The sequence below is a fragment of the Schistocerca gregaria genome, chromosome 8 (genome assembly GCF_023897955.1).
Source record: "Schistocerca gregaria isolate iqSchGreg1 chromosome 8, iqSchGreg1.2, whole genome shotgun sequence".
Classification (NCBI taxonomy): Eukaryota; Metazoa; Arthropoda; class Insecta; order Orthoptera; family Acrididae; genus Schistocerca; species Schistocerca gregaria.
The window spans coordinates 48773549-48785792 of NC_064927.1; the positions used below are offsets into that span (position 1 = coordinate 48773549).

At 53.5% G+C, this 12244-nt stretch overlaps 1 non-coding gene across 1 annotated transcript; it reads left to right on the top strand.

Annotated features, from left to right (window-relative positions):
• Window positions 1-11927: 11927 nt before the first annotated feature.
• Trnaa-ugc (transfer RNA alanine (anticodon UGC)) lies at window positions 11928-12001 on the top strand. The gene has a single exon. It is a non-coding gene; the product is annotated as a tRNA-Ala (tRNA).
• Window positions 12002-12244: the final 243 nt, after the last annotated feature.

The following is a 12244-nucleotide window of genomic DNA, read 5'->3' on the forward strand; positions in this document are numbered from 1 at the left end:
CCGTTCTCGTCGCTGGCTGACGCAGTCTGCCCCGTTCGTCGTCATCGCCGCCGCCTCCGCCAGCCCGCCGCCGAGCCCGTCCTCCTCCGCCGCCGCAGCAGCAGGGCGGGGCCCCGGACCCCGCTCCCCGCCGTCGCAGCAGCAGCCGCCGCCACCGTCTTCACTTTCCTGGACTTGTGCAATGTAGTGTAGTGTTCGTCTTCATCTTCGTCTTCATTTAGTGTTTGTTTTTCCCTTATCCCGTTCAGTTGTTTCATTTCACCATGAACACCCCTACCACCACCTATGCCGCACCTTCACCAGCACCAGCACCAGCACCAGCACCTGCGCCCGCACCTGCATCATCTGCAGCACCGGCCCCAGCACCACTGCCGGGACCTGCCTCCTCCCACCATCTCCCAGTTGCTCCTGTACCCCACTTCTCTTCCCATCCTGTAAAACGTCCAAGTGGCACCCCTGCCTACTCCACTCCCAAGAAATCACAGCCCCTTCCACCTCCTCCCCCCAAAGATGCCATGGATGTCTCCCCGCCCGCCCCTTCTACCGCTTCCTCTACCACCCCCTCCTACAGATACCTCCTTTCCCATCCAGATCCCTCTCTCCTGGAGGCCCGCAACCTCACCTTGCTCCTCCACCAATACTTTCCTGGCGCCCCTATCTCCCTTCTCACCCCCCGTAGGGACTCCGTCCTTATCACCTTCTCTAGCCCCACCCTCCACACCGACATCCTATCCCGCATCCCCATTACCCGCTTCGGCCCCAATGCCTCTCTCGCCCCTGCTCCTTCCCCTTCCTCCTCCTGTCAACAACCCCTGCGTCGCCCGCCAACCCTCACCGCCCTGATCACTCGGCTTAGTCCGACGATCACGGAGGAGGAGGTGTTGGCAGAGCTTAAGGCGCATCCCTACCTCGATGTTCGTGCCGTTCGCCGGATCCACAACCCTGCCGGCCCCACCCGCGTTTTGCGGGTTTTTTCTGAGCACGCTCCTTCGATCGACCTTCTCCTTAAGGAGGGTGCCCTCCTATTCAACCGCCGCTACAAGGTCGACCCTTCCCGCTCCCCTCCCCAGTCCATCCGATGCCAGAAGTGCCTGAGCTATAATGCACACCCAACATCTGAGTGCCGCGAGTCCCCTGTCTGCCCGCACTGCAAGCAAGCGCACTTCCTCCGGCAGTGCCCCAACCTTCAGTTCCCTCCATCCTGCAACACCTGTAACCTCCCTCACCCCACATACTCCCAGAAATGCAAGGCTCGACCAGCCCCTTCCACTCCTGAACTCACCATCCCTGTCCGCCCTCTGGATGACCCTACCCCCCCTGGTAACTCATTTCGTCCCCCCCCCCCCACTGCCGAGGACATCATCTGCTTTGTCACCATTGTCCTCCAAAACGTCCATCCTTTTTAGCGCCCCCACACCCTCCAGCAGATATCCCTCGCCACATGCTCCGTGTTCCATCTCAATATCTATGCCACCTACTCCCATAACCAGGCCCACTTCACCTTCTCCTGTCTTTACACCCTCGTCTAAATTCCCATCATGGCGGGACAGCACCGTATCTTGTTCAATAACATCCGCTCCCTTCCTGTCAACAAGAACCTCCTTCTGCATACACTCACGACCCACCGCGTGGATGCCTTCCTCCTGAACGAAACCTTTCTCCAGCCCCACATCACCGTCCACACCTCCTCCTTCCTCCTTCATCGCTCCGACAATCCCCTCCCAATAGCGCGTGGAGGAGTCGCCATTGGCCACCACCGCCAGATCCCGGTTCGGCTCCAACCCCTCCTTCCTGACCCCACAGAACATCTGATCCTCAGCCTCTTATTCCCCTGCCTCACCATTACCTGTGCCACCATTTATGTCCGCTCCACTGCCCCTATTCCTTTCGAATTCCTTTCCCACATCGACTGTACCTTCTCCTCCTACGTGATTGCCGCTGACCTTAACATCCATAGTCGCTCCGCTGCCCAGCTACAATGTTGGCATCGGTTCCTCGCCACCCTCCAAGGAGATGTCCTTCCTCTTCCCCAACACACCCGCCCTGAATCCAATACCACACCCGATGTCGTCCTAGCCTCCCCCAACCTCCTTGGCCTCATAGCGGTGGACGTCCTTGATCCTATTGGCAGTGACCATCTCCCTGTCCTCCTTAACATATCTGACGGTCGTCGCCCCTGTCCCGACCCTCGCCTTGACCCACCCCCCAAGTATGTCCATGATTACTCCCGTGCCGACTGGAATGCCTACCGGGATACCCTTACTGCCCGAGTCGATAGCCACCCCCTCACCTACCACCAACATGATGACATCACCCATGCCGCGTCCTTTCTCCAGCAGACCTTGTCTGAGGCCATGGAGGCCCACATCCCTACCATCGCTATCCACCCGCACCGTCCCACTTTACCCCCACAGGCCGATCTCCTCCTTCTAAGAAACGCCGGGACTGGCGACAGACATGCAGCCGTCTTAATGCTACCCTACCTCTTAACTCGTCCAAGTACTGGTCTGCCTTCCGCCGCCTTACCGGATCTAAAACCCCCCTTACTATCCTCTCCTCCATAATGACCGTCCCTTTCCTGACAACCTTAGTAAGGCCAACAATTTAGCCTCCTACCTCACAGATATCTTTACCATCCCTGACGATCCCCAGTTCGATTATTCCCTCTTCCCCGATGTCTGCGATCGAACTGACACCTCTGTCCCTCCACTCGCTCCTGGCTTCCAATACTTGGTCATCATTACACACACCGAACTCAATACCCCTATCACTACTCAAGACATCCTAGATATACTCCGCACCAAACGCAACACCACTCCTGGTCAAGACCGTGTTACTTACCGTCACCTCCGTGAAGCTCCCGCCTCCTTCCTCTCCACCCTGGCCAGACTGTACAATGTGGTCTTGTCCACCGGCTTCTACCCCAACCTGTTGAAAACTTCCCGATCCTAATGTTCCTCAAACCTGATAAACCTCCTTCCGCTGTCTCCTCCTACTGTCCTATAAGCCTTACCTCGGTCTTCAGTAACGTCCTGGAATCTATTCTCACCCGCCGCATTCACCAGCACCTCCACCAGCACCGCTTCCTTCCCTCCACCCAATGTGGCTTTCGGTCATCCTTCTCTGCCGATGACCTTCTCCTTCACCTCACTCACCTCCTCTCAGAACAACTCAATCCCGTCGCTCTGCCATCTTCCTCTCCCTCGACCTGGAACGCGCATATGACCGTGTCCGGCATTCTGGACTCCTCTTCAAGCTCCAAACATTTGCCCTTCCCATAAACTACGTCCGTCTGGTCGCCTCCTTCATTTCCCACCATCCTTCCTATGTCACCATCCACAACACGGATTCCTACACCTTCTACCCCTCCGCCGGTGTGCCCAAGGCTCCGTCCTTTACCCTCTTCTTTACCTTCTTTATACGGCGGACATGCCTACGCCTGCACCCCCCCCCCCCTACACCTTCTCCAGTACGCCGATGACACCGCTTTCCTAGCCCTCGCCCCCACCCTGCAACGCTCCCAGCACCTTCTCCAATCCCATCTTGACCGGTTCACCTCTTGGTGTAACCAGTGGTTGCTCAAGGTCAATCCTTCCAAGACCCAGCCAATCATGGTAGGCAAAACCACCCCTTCCTTCCGTCTCCTTGATTTCTATCTTACCATTTATGGCCGTCCTATTAACCTCACCCTCACGTACCTTGGCGTCACCCTTGATCGTCGCCTCTCCTGGACCCCTCATCTCCGGACAATCCAAGCCAAGGCACGCTCCCGACTCCGCCTCCTCAAGCTCCTCTCTGGCCGCACATGGGGTCTGGACCCGTCCACCGTCCTCCACACCTATAAATCCCTCATCCGTCCTATCCTTTGTTATGCCCATCCCGCCTGGATCTCCGCCCCTCCTACCTTTTACCAATCCCTCCAAATCCTTGAACGCCATGCACTCCGCCTCCCCTATCGCATCCGCCTCCCTTCCCCCCCGCGGATCCTCTATGACCTCATCCCCTTCCCACACCTCCTCCTTTTCCTCGAACGGATATGGATCCTATACACCTCCCGCAAGCTTGATCCTCCCCACCCGCATCTCTCTCCCATTCTCTCCCACCCCAACCGGCTGCCGCACCTGTACTCCTGTATCATACCTGCTCTCCATCTTCACACACTCCACACCCTCTCCCAAGGTGGCTTCCGCCAACTCCCCCTCCCAGATGATGCCCTCCTCTCCTCTTGCCTTCCCTCTCCTCTCCTTATCCTGTGGGCACCCTCTCTCCCTTCTCTCCCTCCCTCCTTCCCTCCCCTCCCCCTCTCCCTGGGCTTCCACAAACCACCCCTCCCTCTCCCATCCTCTCCCCATTGGCATCAACCCCTCCCCCATTCTCTCCTACCCTTGCCCCTTCCCTCTGGCAGGTCCCCAGCCTTACTCATACGACCTGAGCATCACCAACCGCCGGAGATTGTCGCCGCAGTGCTTATGTGTTTTGTCGTCCTGTTAATGCATCCGTGTCTCTTGTTCCGTGCTCCATCGTTCACGTGTGCTACTTTGTATCTCTGCGTTATGTGCTGTGTGAATCGCTTTTAACTTGACTGCTCCACAGTGAACGGCTTCTGTTATTATACTCTATTTGTCTACTGTTTTTTAACCTCCATGTCTCTTTGTATCTCTTACTGCTTGTACTATGTTCATGTCTGTGGCCGAAGAGCGGCTTAGTTATGCCGCTGCTGGCCTACCTATGTATAGGTATAAAATAACAATAAAGAAAAAAAAGCGTCAGCGTCGTGCTAAGTCGGAAAAGTCGGCTGCATAGTTGAGTGCCAAGTTTGGGGAGCGTTTCGTAGTGTGCGCAGAGCAATGGAGACGCGGAAACTTGTTGTGGCCCAGTCTTTTGCAGTTGGACGACAAGAGTGGTACACAGTAGTAAAGAGCGAGGTCCCGAGTTGGCATGAACAATGGAGTGCACAATGGGGCTCGAGATGTGCTTGTTACCTCAGGTGCCGTGTGATTGTCGACAAGGAGTGAAAACGGAGCAATTTGTGGCCGCCCTTTCAATTTAAGACTTTATAAACAGACAGAATTTGCATTCGTAATACCAGAGCATCGGAACTACTTGGAACTCTTGTGTATATGAACGTGTCCGCGCCACTGTACTCTGGTCCCTTCACCGCTACAAAAGAACCAACCATCGTGTCCGTGCACATCAGAGTCGCAAAGAATGGAGAATAGCGCAGCTTAGTCGTGCGTGGGAGCGTATCTCAGTTGATAGAGCGTTCGCATTGCATGTGAGAGGTCCCTGGTTCAAGCTCCGGCGCCTCAAAGTTTTGTGGTCAGTGCATGGTTAGTGTTGGTCGCGGCGAACCTAAAGGGACGCAAGATGTTGCAATGGCAGCGTCACAGACTGATATGATGTATACTGACGTAAGGAGCGCAAGATGTATGTGTGGGGACCGGCTGTTATCGAGGTGTCATCGAGTGCAGATCTGTCTTAGGTATCACGGCTTAAACTCATTGAAGTGTAGAGATCGGACAAAACGTTCGTCTTACTCAGAGCGGTGTCCGAACTCTATTTTCGACGTTATGCGTGCCACTTTCATTGTGGCCAACTACGATTCGATACAAAATGCACGAAACCTGAAAGACACCCTCACGGATACATAGAGAGTAGTGTTTGTCTGCGGAATAATGGGAGTGCAAGGGTCTGTGACGTTGATATGGCTGTATGTAGCACTATTCGTCATGGGGGAGGAGTAGCTCAGATGGCAGTCTGCAGCCGGCAGTGCTGCGAGCCGGTCACGCGCCAGAGCGCTGCGGGCGAGGCGCGCACTGTGTGTTTGTGTTTACTTCGGCCGCTGTAAGTGCCGTTTTCCCTTCTAGACCACCATGGCGCACAACTATCGGAAGAAGACATTACGTTTCAACTTTTGTTCCGACTTTGCCCGACTCAAGGCCCAGGAGGTAGAACGATTTATTCGCGATGAAGTTAAGATACCACCAACGGATCTAATTGGTATCCACTTGTCGATAGTTAGCAGTACCGTCTACGTCAAAATGATCAACGGTGCGGCGTGCGACCAGGTGCTTCAAGAGGCAAAACGTGGACTGCGCTTCTGCCATTCCGACGGCAACGTCGGACCCGTTACCGTCGATCACGCAGGTCTCGGCACACGGACTATAAGGATCTTCGAACTGCCGTTCGAACTGCCTGCAGACGTCGTCATTGAGGCGCTCCGTCCCTATGGCAACGTTCTGGAACATGTTGCCGAACGATGGGTACAATTTCAGACCTATCCCGTTTTAAACGGTGTTAGACAGGTCCGCATCCAGTTGCAGAAACACGTACCTTCTTATCTACGTATCGGAGGCTGCCGTGCCATTATAATGTACGACGGCCAACCTCGAACCTTGTCCGGTTGCGGGAAAGAAGGTCACCTACGGTCTGAATGCTTTCAACGACGTGTCGCGCAGCTCCCGTTGTCGGAAGCGTCCGTCACACCCACTATGACCGCCCTACCGGTCACTTACGCAGCGGCTCTTGCCACGTCTACAGTTTCGTCCAGTCCGTCGCCCGTTCCTTCCGATCGGCACGTCCCACCATCCCAGTCACCTATGGATGGTGCGGACGTCCCACCTGACAACCTTCCCGCCGAACAGGCTCCCGCACCGGACGCTGAAGAGAACAGTACTTCTTCACAACACCTGTTTCACAATTTCATTGTACCCACCGACGCATTCGAACCAGGTCGACGCTCTTCCTTGCCGTCGTCCGACACTGAGGAACACGTTCGCAAACAACGCTCGCCACGTAGGCGCAAACGCCGTCGCCGTTCACCCACGGGCTCTCAAAGCGTCGCCACCCGCGACGACGAAGACGACACCCAACCAACCGACATTTCCATGCAGAGGTCGGCGGACAACTTTCACGATGATCAAGACATTTCGCAGGACGGGACCTCTATGGAGGTTGCCACGCACAATGTAACGATCGGTGCGCCGGTTGAGACGTCCGTCTCCCCGCCGACAACTCCAGATCCCTCTCACCACGACGCAATTTCCATGGACATTGGACGGACCCATGGCATAGGAGCATGGGCCGACGAGATTGCGGAAGATACGCCCCCTCCTCCGGATGAGTTGCCTCCGCCGGACAAGGCTGCCTGTTAACATCAAAAGCGAGGCCCTGCACCTGATGGGACGGGACTTCCTGTCGGTGCCCTCCTCTTACTTGCCTTGGTGATGGTAGATGCGCGTCCACAACCACTGAAACAAACGTATCGGTTTGCAACGCTGAACATCAACATGATCGGCACTGTACCCAAGCTGCAACTCCTATGTGACATGCTTCGGGCCTCTGACATCGACGTCGCCCTTCTTCAGGAAGTACGCGTTGTCACACTACCACCAGTCTACGGCTACGACTCATACACGTCCACATGTGATCAATCAGGGCGTGAAGTGGCTTTCTACATACGCGAAGGAATCCCACTCAAGGACACGACAATCCTTCGCTGTGGAAGAGGCATGGCTGTTACCATCTGCGACACGCGCGTCATCAATATCTACGCACCGTCTGGCTCCACGAACCGTCGGCAGCGGTCCACTTTCTTCGGACATGACGTGGCGCACCTGTTTTCTGGACGCTATGATCGCCTTATCATGGGAGGCGATTTCAACTGTGTCCTCCATCCGCAGGGCCAAATGCCTGGTTATTCGCCATGCCCGGCGCTTCTCACCTTAATCGAAGATTTTCACCTAGTGGATGTTTGGGAGAAAATTCATGGCAATACCCCCGGTTTCACCCATTATACAGCACATTCTGCGAGCAGACTGGACCGGTTATATGTCTCTGCCCACCTTGGCAATGACATCGCCCAAGCTGAACGGTGGTCCCTGCGCCGTCATTTGCTCCCTGGCTCTGCCACCTCAGTCAGTGTGGCGCAGCAGAGGTTACTGGAAGCTTAATACCTCCCTCCTTAATGATCCACACTGCCGATAATGTATTGCCACTACGTGGGCGTCTTGCGAAAGACGCCTTCCGCAGTACACATCCACGTTCCATTGGTGGCTCAAATGTGCCAAACCTGCGATCAGAAAGGCCTTCATACAATGTGGCAAGGAAGCAGCAGCATGGCATCGAGACACCACAAATTTTTACTACGCCGTCCTCCGTGAGCTCGATGCACTCCCTCCATCACCTGACACCCATAGGGAACGACAACGTACCAAAGCTCGTCTCCTCTCTCTTCAACGTGCACGACTGCATGGTGTCGTGGTGCGTTCCCGACGACAAGACCTCCTCCACGTCGAAACCCCATCCACAATCCATGCCGCCTCCGACCACAGTCGTCGACGTCGACTCTTCGTCTCCCACATCACGACATCCGATGGTGTTCACCACACAACACAGGCGGCGGTGGTGTCTGCCTTTGCTGAACATTATCGCCAATTTTATGATGATGAACAGATGGCGACGCCCATTCCTGATGATCTCCGTCCTTCCCCTGACCGGACACTCACCGTAGCGGAGTCAACGTCCATGATGTCTGCAGTCACCGCAGAAGACGTAGTAGATGCGATCAACAGAGGGGCCAAGAACAAATCACCAGGACCAGATGGTCTCCCAGTGGAGTTTTACCGGGCGTTCACCACGTTGATGCTTCCTCGCTGGACGGAAATGATTCAGGAACTCTTTACTCCATCCTTTCCAATTCCACCTGAATACGTCACTGGCATTCTTCTACCTGTGCCTAAACCGAAGGGAGGGTCTCATGTCTCTGCATATCGCCCCCTTACACTCCTGAATGCAGACTATAAAATCTATGCACGCCTCTTAGCAGTGCCCGTACCTACGGTCCTTTCACCTGAGCAGACTGCACGTGGTTGTGGGGCCACCTTACAAACAGCCCTAGGAGAATGCCGTGACCTCATTGCACTGGCGTCGGTTTGTCGCCTTCGTACAGCACTGGTATCCGTCGATTTCACGAGTGCCTTTGATCGCGTTCGACACCCATTCCTCCTCATGGTGGCGACACGTATGGGGTTCCCATTACTTTTTGTCGATGCCATTCGCCGGTTACTACTTCCCGCCGTCTCGATGGTACAAGTCAATGGGAGGCTTGTAGGACCGATTCCTATACGCCGCTCTGTACGTCAAGGATGCCCTATGTCTACTTTACTATATGCCATTGCACTTGAGCCCCGCATCACTGGACTTACCTCTAGACTGCAGGGCCTCACTTTGCGTGACTACACTTTTCACTGTAGGGCTTATGCGGACGATCTCCTCTTTCTCACCTGCTCCTCCACGGAACTCAATGACGCCATCCAATGGATCCACCAGTATGGACATCTTTCTGGTAGCATTCTTAATGTCCGTAAATGAACTATGATGCACATTGGGCGCGGCCTCCCGGCTATGGTGCCGAACCCACTCCCTGTCAGTACCACCCTTCGTTACTTGGGTATCGAATTTACGAGCTCCACACACCGCTCAGTGGCCCTGGCATACCGGCGGCTTTTGCAGTCGATTAGGCACCATGTCCGCGGTCAAGTGCTCCGGAACTTAAACCTACTCCAACGTGTGTCCTATGTCAACATGTATGTAGCCCCTAAATTGGTACACGTCGCCCAGATCCTCCCAATGCCGTTACTCCTTGGCCGCCGCATCCAATCAGCCTTTGGATATTTCGTGTCAGCAGGGGCACTTTTCAAAGTCCGCTACAGCACTTTAACATTGCCTCCTGCAAAAGGTGGCCTCGGACTCGTCAACGTGCGGGCACGATCTTCTGCACTCTTTGTCCACACTCTGTTGCGGCACTGGCAGGCGACGGTTCCGTCCTTAACACGTAGTCTCTTAGATATCCTCCGACCAGCTTCTCTCGATCCACCGATCAATGTGGCACCTATTTCTCCATTATTGTACCACGTCGCCAATTGTTTCATAGAACTCAGCTATGTTCAGGCCGATCTTCCAGTCGCCCGTCCTCCCCGTACAAAAGATTATTATCGTTTGTTTATGCTGTCCAACCCTTGCGACCCCATGGTGCTACGGCATCCTGACATTAACTGGCGCACAGTTTGGGGGTGTGTGCATGCACCCTTTTTACCGTCGTCTGTGTCTGCACTCTGGTATGTTTTAGTTTATGGAACGTTCCCGACTAACAGTCGACTTTATCGCATAGGACTGGCCACCTCCCCACTCTTCCCTGACTGTCAGCTCGAAGACACCGACAAGCACCGTCTTACGTGCCCCCTGAAACAAAACGTATGGATTCTCATCCAACGAATCGTGGGCTTTTACCTCCGTGCCCCGCCAACGAGGGTAACCCCGGATTTCTTGTTGTTGCCCCAGACATTTCACTACCCTCTTGCTAAGCACCATAATCTCATCTGGTTTCCAGGACTGGCTTTAGAATACCTCTTTCAAAATGGTCCGCATACAGTCCTTGACTTCTGGTACAAAGTTCTGACCTCGCATAGCACCCTCATCCGAAAACCATCTTACCGACAAACTTTTGCCGGTTATCTCCACAGCGTCTTCCTTGACACCCCTCAAAGCTGGGGTGTACCATGCATAACTGTCACATGATGCAACACCCTTATCCACGTTCCCATGCATCCACCAAAGAAAAATAAATAAATAAATAAATAAATAAATAATAATAATAATAAAAAAATTTAAAAAAAGCAAAAAGACAGAATATGTTATACTTTGTTGTATTTAATGTTTTTTCTTTTTAATGTATTTATTTATTTTTTTGCTTAAATAACAGTTATTTGTATATGTTTAAATGGAATGGTACCTTGAAGAACTCTGCATAGTGAATATATATGTACTTTTAGTTTCTTCAATACAAATTATTACAAAAAAAAAGAAGACGGTAGAGAGCTCGCTTAGCATAAAAGAGGTACTGGGATCGACACCCAGCGCCTCCAGAAGTTTTAACACACCTACATACGAACCTCGGCATGCATGTGGAATAAATCACAGCCAGCAGATTTGTCTAGGCAGATACAAGCGAACGATTAGCTTCCACAATTGCAAGCGTGCTGTTATTCGTGCGCAGGAAGCACCCTCCTCCCACTCCTGCACTTCATGTAGAAACAGTACAAGTGTTCCCATAAGATTCTCAAGCCTACGTTGGAACGACCTGCCTTGCGCCGAGTTCACGTAAATCCCACTGCATATTCCATTCTTAGCGTGCGGTCGGCTGCTACTGGTGTTGCTAGTTGTGACTGCTGATAACAGATGCCGTAGCAATCACCTCATGGAGTGAGTTGTATGTTTTGCAATAGTCTGTCTCTGTCAAGCAAGCACAGGTGACATAGGTGCGAACACAGGAAGCTTGCAGCCGCTCGCTGCCTGCATACACCTAGCAGCCACACTAGGTGGTCGGCCTAATCCGTAGGCGAAATGTGCTCATTCGCTTTGGCGCGACGTCGAAGTATAAATAAGGCTGTCACAAGCGTGAGCGTTGCGTAAGCGTCGTGTTAAGTCGGCTGCATGGGTGAGTGCCAAGTTTGGGGAGCGTTTCGTAGTGTGCGCAGTGCAATGGAGACGCGGAAACTTGTGGCTCAGTGTTTTGCAGTTGGACGACAAGAGTGGTACACAGTAGTAAAGAGCGAGGTCCCGAGTTGGCATGAACAATGGAGTGCACAATGGGGCTCGAGATGTGCTTGTTACCTCAGGTGCTGTGTGATTGTCGACAAGGAGTGAAAACGGAGCAATTTGTGACCGCTCTTTCAATTTAAGACGTTAAAAACAGACGGAATTTGCATTCGAAATACCAGGGCATCGGAACTACTTGGAACTCTTTTGTATATGAACGTGTCCGCGCCATTGTACTCTGGTCCCTTCACCGCTACAAACCAACCAACCATCGTGTCCGTGCACATCAGAGTCGCAAAGAATGGAGAATAGCGCAGCTTAGTCGTGCATGGGAGCGTAGCTCAGTTGGTAGAGCGTTCGCTTTGCATGTGAGAGGTCCCGGGTTCAAGCTCTGGCGCCTCAATGTTTTGTGGTCAGTGCATGGTAAGTGTTGGTCGCGGCGAACCTAAAGGCACGCAAGATGTTGCAAAGGCAGCGTCACAGACTGATATGATGTGTACTGACGTAAGGAGAGCAAGATCTATGTGTGGGGACCGGCTGTTATCGAGGTGTCATCGAGTGCAGATCTGTCTTAGGTATCACGGTTTAACCTCATTGAAGTGTAGAGAGCGGACAACACGTTCGTCTTACTCAGAGAGGTGTCCGA